The sequence below is a fragment of the Triticum dicoccoides genome, chromosome 4A (assembly GCF_002162155.2).
Source record: "Triticum dicoccoides isolate Atlit2015 ecotype Zavitan chromosome 4A, WEW_v2.0, whole genome shotgun sequence".
In the NCBI taxonomy this organism is placed as follows: Eukaryota; Viridiplantae; Streptophyta; class Magnoliopsida; order Poales; family Poaceae; genus Triticum; species Triticum dicoccoides.
The window spans coordinates 66,306,384-66,315,237 of record NC_041386.1 but is presented as its reverse complement, the minus strand read 5'-3'; positions in this window follow the sequence as shown (position 1 = coordinate 66,315,237).

Sequence of the window (8,854 nt, the reverse complement as noted above, 5' to 3'; positions counted from 1 at the left end):
ATAAAAGCGTGTTCTTCTAGTTTCCGTGAAAATAATGATGAAGATTTTAAAGTGATTGATGTGACTCCTATTGAATCTTTGTTTTCCAATGTAAATCTTGATAATTATGGGACTGGAGATGAGTCAACTTTAGTTAGAATGTGTCCCAATGATTCAGAGTTTTTAGATCTTGATGCAAAAATTGATAAAAGTGGGATTGGAGAGGTCAAAACTTTAGGTAGCAATGAACCCACTCTTTTGGATTTCAAGGAATTTAATTATGATAATTGTTATTTAATAGATTGTATTTCCTTGTTGCAATCCATGTTGAATTCTCCTCATGCTTATAATCAAAATAAAGCTTTTACTAAACATATCGTTGATGCTATGATCCAATCTTTTGAAGAAAAGCTTGAATTGGAAGTTTCTATCCCTAGAAAACTTTATGATGAGTGGGAACCTACTATTAAGATCAAAATTAAAGATTATGAATGCTATGCTTTGTGTGATTTGGGTGCTAGTGTTTCCACGATTCCGAAAACTTTATGTGATGTGTTAGGTTTCTGTGAATTTGATGATTGTTCTTTAAATTTGCATCTTGCGGATTCCACTATTAAGAAACCTATGGGAAAAATTAATGATCTTCTTATTATGGCAAATAAGAATTATGTGCCCATAGATTTTATTGTTCTTGATATAGATTGCAATCCTACATGCCCTATTATTTTGGTAGACCTTTCTTATTGATATGAAAGAAGGAAACATTAGATTTCAATTTCCGTAAGGAAAGGCATGGAACACTTCCCTAGAAAGAAAATTAAATTTCCTTATGAATCTATTATGAGAGCCACTTATGGATTGCATGCCAAAGATGATAACACTTAGATCTATTCGTGTTTTTATGCCTAGCTAGGGGCGTTAAACAATAGCGCTTGTTGGGAGGCAACCCAATATATTTCCTTTATATTTTTGAATAAATATTTCATATAGACTCTTGTTAGATGTGGTTTTGTATTTTAATTAGTGTTTGTCCCAAGTAAGACCTTCGGGTTAGCCTACGGTGATAGTTGATTTGATCTTGCTGAAAAACAGAAACTTTTGTGCTCACGAAAAAATTATCATTTTTAGCAAGAACATGATAAAATACTGATTCTTTTTGCAGAAGATTAATAAACAAATTTCCTAGGACTTCCTAATTTATCAGGATTTTTGAAGTTACATAAGTATTCAAAATATCCAGATTACTACAGACTGTTCTGTTTTTGACAGATTCTGTTTTTCGAGTGTTGTTTGCTTATTTTGATGCATCTATGGCTAGTATCGGGGGTGGTATGAACCATGGAAAAGTTGGAATACAGTAGATATTACAACAATATAAATAAAGAATGAGTTCACAACAGTACCAAAAGTGGTGATTTATTTTCCTATACTAACAGAGCTTACAAGATTTTCTATTGTGTTTTGTGTTGTGAAGTTTTCAAGTTTTGGGTAAGAATTTGATGGACTATGGAATAAGGAGTGGCAAGAGCCTAATCTTGGGGATGCCCAAGGAACCCCAAGGTAATATTCAAGGATGTCAAAAGCCTAAGCTTGGGGATGCCCCGGGAAGGCATCCCCTCTTTCGTCTTCGTCTATCAGTAATTTTACTTGAGGCTATATTTTAATTCACCACATGATATGTGTTTTGCTTGGAGCATCTTGTATGATTTAAGTCTTTGCTTTTTAGTTTGCCACAATCATCCTTGTTGTATACACCTTTTGGGAGAGACACGCATGAATCATGATTTATTAGAATGCTCTATGTGCTTCACTTATATCATTTGAGCTAGGCAAAATTGCTCTAGTGCTTCACTTATATCTTTTTAGAGCACGGCGGTGGTTCTATTTTATAGAAATTGATGAACTCTCGTACTTCACTTATATTATTTTGAGAGTATTTATAACATCATGGTAATTTTCTTTGGTTATAAAATTAGTCCTAATATGATAGGCATCCAAGAAGGATATAATAAAAACTTTCATATAAAGTGCATTGAATACTATGAGAAGTTTGATTCCTTCTGATTGTTTTGAGATATGAAGATGGTTATATTAGAGTCATGCTAGTAAGTAGTTGGGGATTTGAGAAATACTTGTTTTAAGGTTTGTGAGTCCCGTAGCATGCACGTATGGTGAACCGTTATGTAACAAAGTTGGAGCATGAGATGTTTTTTGATTGTTTTCTTTATGAGTGGCGGTCGGGGACGAGCGATGGTCTTTTCCTACCAATCTATCCCCCTAGGAGCATGCGTGTAGTACTTTGTTTCGATGACTAATAGAATTTTGCAATAAGTATGTGAGTTCTTTATGACTAATGTTGAGTCCATGGATTATACGCACTCTCACCTTTCCGCCATTGCTAGCCTCTTTAGTACCGCGCAACTTTCGCCGGTACCATAAACCCACCACATACCCTTCCTCAAAACAGCCACCATACCTACATATTATGGCATTTCCATAGTCATTCCGAGATATATTGCCATGCAACTTTCCACCGTTCCATTTTTATGACACGTTCCATCATTGTCATATTGCTTTGCATGATCATGTAGTTGACATCGTATTTGTGGCAAAGCCACCGTTCATCATTTTATATACATGTCGCTCTTGATTCATTGCACATCCCGGTACACCGTCGGAGGCATTCACATAGAGTCATATTTTTGTTCTAGTATCGAGTTGTAATTTTTGAGTTGTAAGTAAATAGAAGTGTGATGATTTTCATTATTAGAGCGGTGTCCCATCTGAGGAAAAAAAACAGAAAGGCCAAATAAAAAAAGAGAAGGCCCAAAAAAATGAGAGAAAAAGAGAGAAGGGACAATGTTACTATCCTTTTTGCCATACTTGTGCTTCAAAGTAGCACCGTGATCTTCATGATAGAGAGTCTCCTATGATATCACTTTCATATACTAGCGGGAATTTTTCATTATAGAACTTGGCTTTGTATATTCCAACGATGGGCTTCCTCAAACGGCCTAGGTCTTCATGAGCAAGCAAGTTGGATGCACACCCACTTAGTTTTCTTTTTGAGCTTTCATACACTTATAGTTCTAGTGCATTCGTTGCATGGCAATCCCTACTCACTCACATTGATATCTATTAATGGGCATCTCCATAGCCCGCTGATATGCCTAGTCGATGTGAGACTATCTCCTTCTTTTTGTCTTCTCCACAACCACCGTCTATTCCACCTATAGTGCTATATCCATGGCTCACGCTCATGTATTGCGTGAAAGTTGAAAAGGTTTGAGAACGTCAAAAGTATGAAACAATTGCTTGGCTTGTCATCGGGGTTGTGCATGATTAGAATATTTTGTGTGATGAAGATGGAGCATAGCCAGACTATATGATTTTGTAGGGATAAGCTTTCTTTGGCCATGTTATTTTGAGATGACATAATTATTTTGTTAGTATGCTTGAAGTATTATTGTTTTTATGTCAATACTAAACTCTTGTTTTGAATCTTACGGATCTGAACATTCATGCCACAATAAAGAGAATTACACGGATAAATATATTAGGTAGCATTCCACATCAAAAATTCTATTTTTATCATTTACCTACTTGGGGACGAGCAGGAATTAAGCTTGGGGATGCTTGATACGTCTCCAACGTATCTATAAATTTTAATTATTCCATGCTATTATATTATCTGTTTTGGATGTTTTATATGCATTAGTATGCTATTTTATATGATTTTTGGGACTAACCTATTAACCTAGAGCCCAATGCCAGGTTCTATTTTTTTCCTTGTTTTAGAGTTTCACAGAAAAGGAATACCAAATGGAATAAAACTTTCGTGATGATTTTTCTTGGACCAGAAGACACCCAGGAGAGTTGGAGTGAAAGTCAGAAGAACCGCGAGGTGGCCACAAGGGTGGATGGCGCGCCCCCAACCTTGTGGGCCCTCGGCGACCTCCTGACCTAGATCTTCCTCCTATATATACTCTTATACCCCACAAACATCCAGGGGAGCCACGAAACCACTTTCCCACTGCCGCAACCTTCTATACCCGTAAGATCCCATCTTGGGGCCTTTTCCGGCATCCTACTGAAGGGGGATTCGATCACGGAGGACTTCTACATCAACATGATTGCCTCTCCGATGAAGCGTGAGTAGTTTACTTCAGACCTACGGGTCCATAGCTAGTAGCTAGATGGCTTCTTCTCTCTCTTTGATTCTCAATACAAAGTTCTCCTCGATGTTCTTGGAGATCTATTCGATGTAATACCCTTTTGCGGTGTGTTTGTCGAGATCCGATGAATTGTAGATTTATGATCGACTTATCTATGAATAGAATCTCCTCTGAATTCTTTTATGCATGATTTGATATCTTTGCAAGTCTCTTCGAACTATCGATTTGGTTTGGGAGAAGTGCTTAGCTTTGGGTTCAATCTTGCGGTGCTCGATCCTAGTGACAGAAGGGGAAACGACATGTATTGTATTGTTGCCATCGAGGATAACAAGATGGGGTTTTCATCATATTGTTTGAGTTAATTCCTCTACATCATGTCATCTTGCTTAAGGCATTACTCTGTTCTTTATGAACTTAATACTCTAGATGCATGCTGGATAGCAGTCGATGTGTGGAGTAATAGTAGTAGATGCAGAATCGTTTTGGTCTACTTGACACGGACGTGATGCCTATATTCATGATCATTGCCTTGGATATCATCATAACTTTGCGCTTTTCTATCAATTGCTCAGCAGTAATTTGTTCACCCACCATAATAATTCCTTTCTTGAGAGAAGCCTCTAGTGTAACCTATGGCCCCCGGGTCTATTTTACAACATATTAGTTTCCTCCCAACTTGCCAATTTCTGTCTCCGTTCCCTTACTTTGAAATCTTTTACTTTCCGTTCCATAAACCAAAAATATTACTTTACCATTTATCCATCTCTATCAGATCTCACTTTGCGAATAACCGTGAGGGGATTGACAACCCCTTTGTCGCGTTGGTTGCGAGTTGGTGTTTGTTTGTGCAAGTATTCGGTGGCTTGTCGCATTGTCTCCTACTGTATTGATACCTTAGTTCTCAAAACTGAGGGAAATACTTACGCTACATTGCTGCATCACCCTTTCCTCTTCAAGGGAAAACCAACGCAAGCTCAAGAGGTAGCAGCACCCCTCCCCATATAGTGTTACTATTCATCACCCAGGTTGCAGAATAAGTTATTCTTCACCCGAGGTAATCTTACGATCATTTCATAATTAAATTATGTTTAGAATTCAAATAGTTACATTCCTATTGATTCACTACGTAAAATTTGACATAAGAAAATAAAAATATAGGTCATAAGACAAAAAAATTGTAGATTATGTGTATTTTCGACTATGTTTTTACGTATGTACTTTTACATAACATAAAATATTTTTTACGGCGATTATATATTTTCTTATGGTCTCTTTTTGCGTCCGAAATAAGACAAAACTTACGGAACGTAAAATTACGGTGTATTGATGGTAAAATAGAGGGGGGGGTGAAGAATAACTATTCGTCACTCAGGGTGACGAATAGCGCGACCCTATATATATATGTGTGTGTGTGTGTGGGAGGGGAGGATCCAGCCCTAGGGCGCCCCAATAGGTGTTGCGGCTGCCCTAGGGCTCCTCCCTTTGGTGTGCCCCCTGCCAAATAATGGCACAAGGGGGAAGGAAAGGGGTAGGCGCCCCCTTCTTTCCTTCCTCCCTTCTTTGGGATATGGTAAGAGGGGGTGGCGCCCCTCCTTTACCATGTATTAGGTGCAACAGCCCCGCACAAGCAAGCAATGTAAAAAATGAAGAAAAACATTTCAATTTGGATGGGCCAATGACGTAAGTGTAAGGCTTGCCCTATAGCAAGCTCGCGGCCCAAACGAGCACCTCCCGTATCGATCGACGACAGGAAAAATCCCATTTCGTTCGCTCCAGCCTCTAGTCTAGTTCGCTCCTAACCTACCCAGCGCTGGACAGACCGACATAGCACTTCCTCGCGCCCTCATTGGACACTGGTCGCTGGGCCTAAAGCGAATGGAAGGACAAGAAGATGAAGATCCAACCCTTGGGTGTAGCCTGCGTGGGAGGCAGTGGCAGCATGGGCATGGCATCGAGCTTGCGCAAACGGACAGTCGTAGCTTGCAAAAGTAGCATGCGCAATGAGCAAGTACATCACATCCCTGATTATATCTAATTCAATTGTTCAATTTCTGGCCAATAGTTAAACCTGATGGTGTTGTAAAACTGCTTGTATGTAGGGAATTTATAAGAAAATAAAGCCAATTTCTGCTTATTTTATAACCCCCCAATCAATACTGAACTGACTGAAATGGATGGGTCTAATCAAGTTTCCGGTGCAAACATACAAGCTCATGTTTTTCTTGAGCTAAAGTGTCTAATGAACAGACTGCTAATGAATGATTTGATGCAAACATTTTACATGCTCCTAGTGATGGACATATAGTGTCTAATGAGGGATCTAATGCAAGCATTTTGCAAGCTCCCATTGAAGGATTTAGTGTCTAATGATGATCTGCTATGTTGAGAGAGATATAGAGATTTGCAGGAATTGATGACAGGCAAATTATAGTACATTTTCATGGCTTGAGGAAACATCGACGCCATCTACCGGAAAGTCCCCGTATCATGACAACGTAGCATAAATACTTTCTAATCTGTTATTTGAAACTATTGGCATACTTGTTGTAAGTGCATCTAGTGCTACCCCTAGTTGGTTTTGGAGTATTGGTGACAAACCTGGTTGAGGGACTAATGTGTTTGTGAGAATTGCAGGATAACACAGGTAGTAGTCCCTCATTGATTCGGTTTTCCTACCAGAGATGACCCCTAAAAATGTATGAAGAAATTGAAGACAAAGGTGGTATGTGAAGATATTCACATTGAAGACTATGACAAGAGAAGACATTGAGTGAAGACTATGGAGCGCGAAGACTTAGCTGTTTCGTCGTTGCCTTTTCTTCTTTGTTGAGTCATAGGAACCACCGTACTGTTAAGTGGGGTGCTAGTGAGCAAAGTCAGAGTGACTAAAGTGATGCTTAACCAAAATCCTATGTTTTCGAGCGAAGACAATGAGAGCAAATCTTATCCAGAGCTGGATGAGTCAGCTTTACTTGTAGCCCAAGTAAAGTTGCTGCATGTGTTTGAAATCTGACCATTGGAACATGTGGCAGTTCCTTAGTGACCCAGGGTCATTTCGGACAAATCAGGTCGGGTTGCCTAGTGGCTATAAATAGCCCACCCCCTACACCATAAATTGGTTGGCTGCTCAGAGTTAGTGCACGGCTTTTGTCGTTTGAGAGCAACCCACCTCGAAGCCTTTGAGAGAGAAATCCTTGCAAGGACAAAGCCCTAAACACCCAGAGCCAAAGAGTATTAGGCATCACTGAAGTCTTCATGTCTGTGTGATCTGAAGACTTGTTACACTTGAGGACTGTGAATCCTCCAGCCGGTTAGGCGTCGCGTTCTGAGCATCCAAGAGTCATTGTGGATCACCGGTGAATGAAGTCTGTGAAGGTTTGGAAGTCTACCTTGAAGACTTACCAGAGTGATTGGGCGAGGACTGGGTGTCCTTAGCTCAAGGGGAATAAGGTAAAGACACGGTCTTCTGAGTTAAATCTCAGCCTCCCTAACTAGACGTACAGTTGCCACAACAACTGGAACTGGTCCAACAAATCATTGTCTTCAACGAGCAACTGGTTCTATCCTTTCCATCTCTTTATTTACAGTTGGTCCTTGTGAAGTCATTGCTTGTTTGCATTATCTATTTGTCTTCACTGTGTGACTACTTGTTCTGATTGGCTTCATACTATCTTCCATCCTGATCCATACTGCCTAGCTGCTATTAGTCTTTGTGCTTTCACTTTATTGAATACTTGACTATGGCCTTCCCAGTGTAGTCTACCTTCCACTGCATGTTAATAGGTTCATTTCTATCGATTGTCTTCGAAACTTCCATGTTTTGAAGACTTTCATAAAAATCGCCTATTCACCCCCCCCTGTCACGACCGGTTTTCCAATAAAAATATTTATTGAAAAGCCAATCTTTTAAGTCCAGTATGAGAGAAATCCTCCACACTGGTAGACAAATTCTTGATACAATAAGCCAGTAGCATAAAATATATTACAGGGTCGAACTACGGTTGCTCAACCAAATTATTACAAGCACGCCAATAATCATACATAATGGCGGACAAAACACAGTGGTGTGGAGACATACTACTGACTCAAGGATAGGCTGGTGGTGGAAAAACACAGCGGGGAGAGAAATACAAGACTCTACGTCTGTCATCTCATCGAGCGTCGAGGAGAGGCTCGATGAATTTATTTGGTAGCGGAAGCGGATATAAAACAGTGGCCAAAACCAGGGTCGCACAAGACTGACTGGGACTCCTCTAAGTGTCGGGCTCGCTATCGAACTCTTCATCCATGAGATCGCCTTCGTCAGCATCTGGCCAAATCAACAAGCCAGTGAGTACTTTGAAAGTACTCGCAAGACAGTTCGGACGTAAGATATAACAAATGCATGCATGGATGCAACATGATTAATTCCTTAATGCACAATAAATAAAACTGGCATAACGGTTAAGTAAAAAGGGAAAACGGCGGTAGTCCGCCTGAAATTCCACAGAACATAAATAAGGACCGATCGGGTGTCTGAAGCGACGCCTCGAAAGGTGAACAAATAAAAATAAGGAAAATGATGCCACAGTCGGGCATCTTAGAGACACCACATAAAGGGCTTTTAAAAGAAATGCCACGGTCGGACGTCTGAGCGACATCGCAGAAAGGGCTTTAAAAGAAATGCCACAGTCGGACGTCTGAGCGACATCACATAAAGG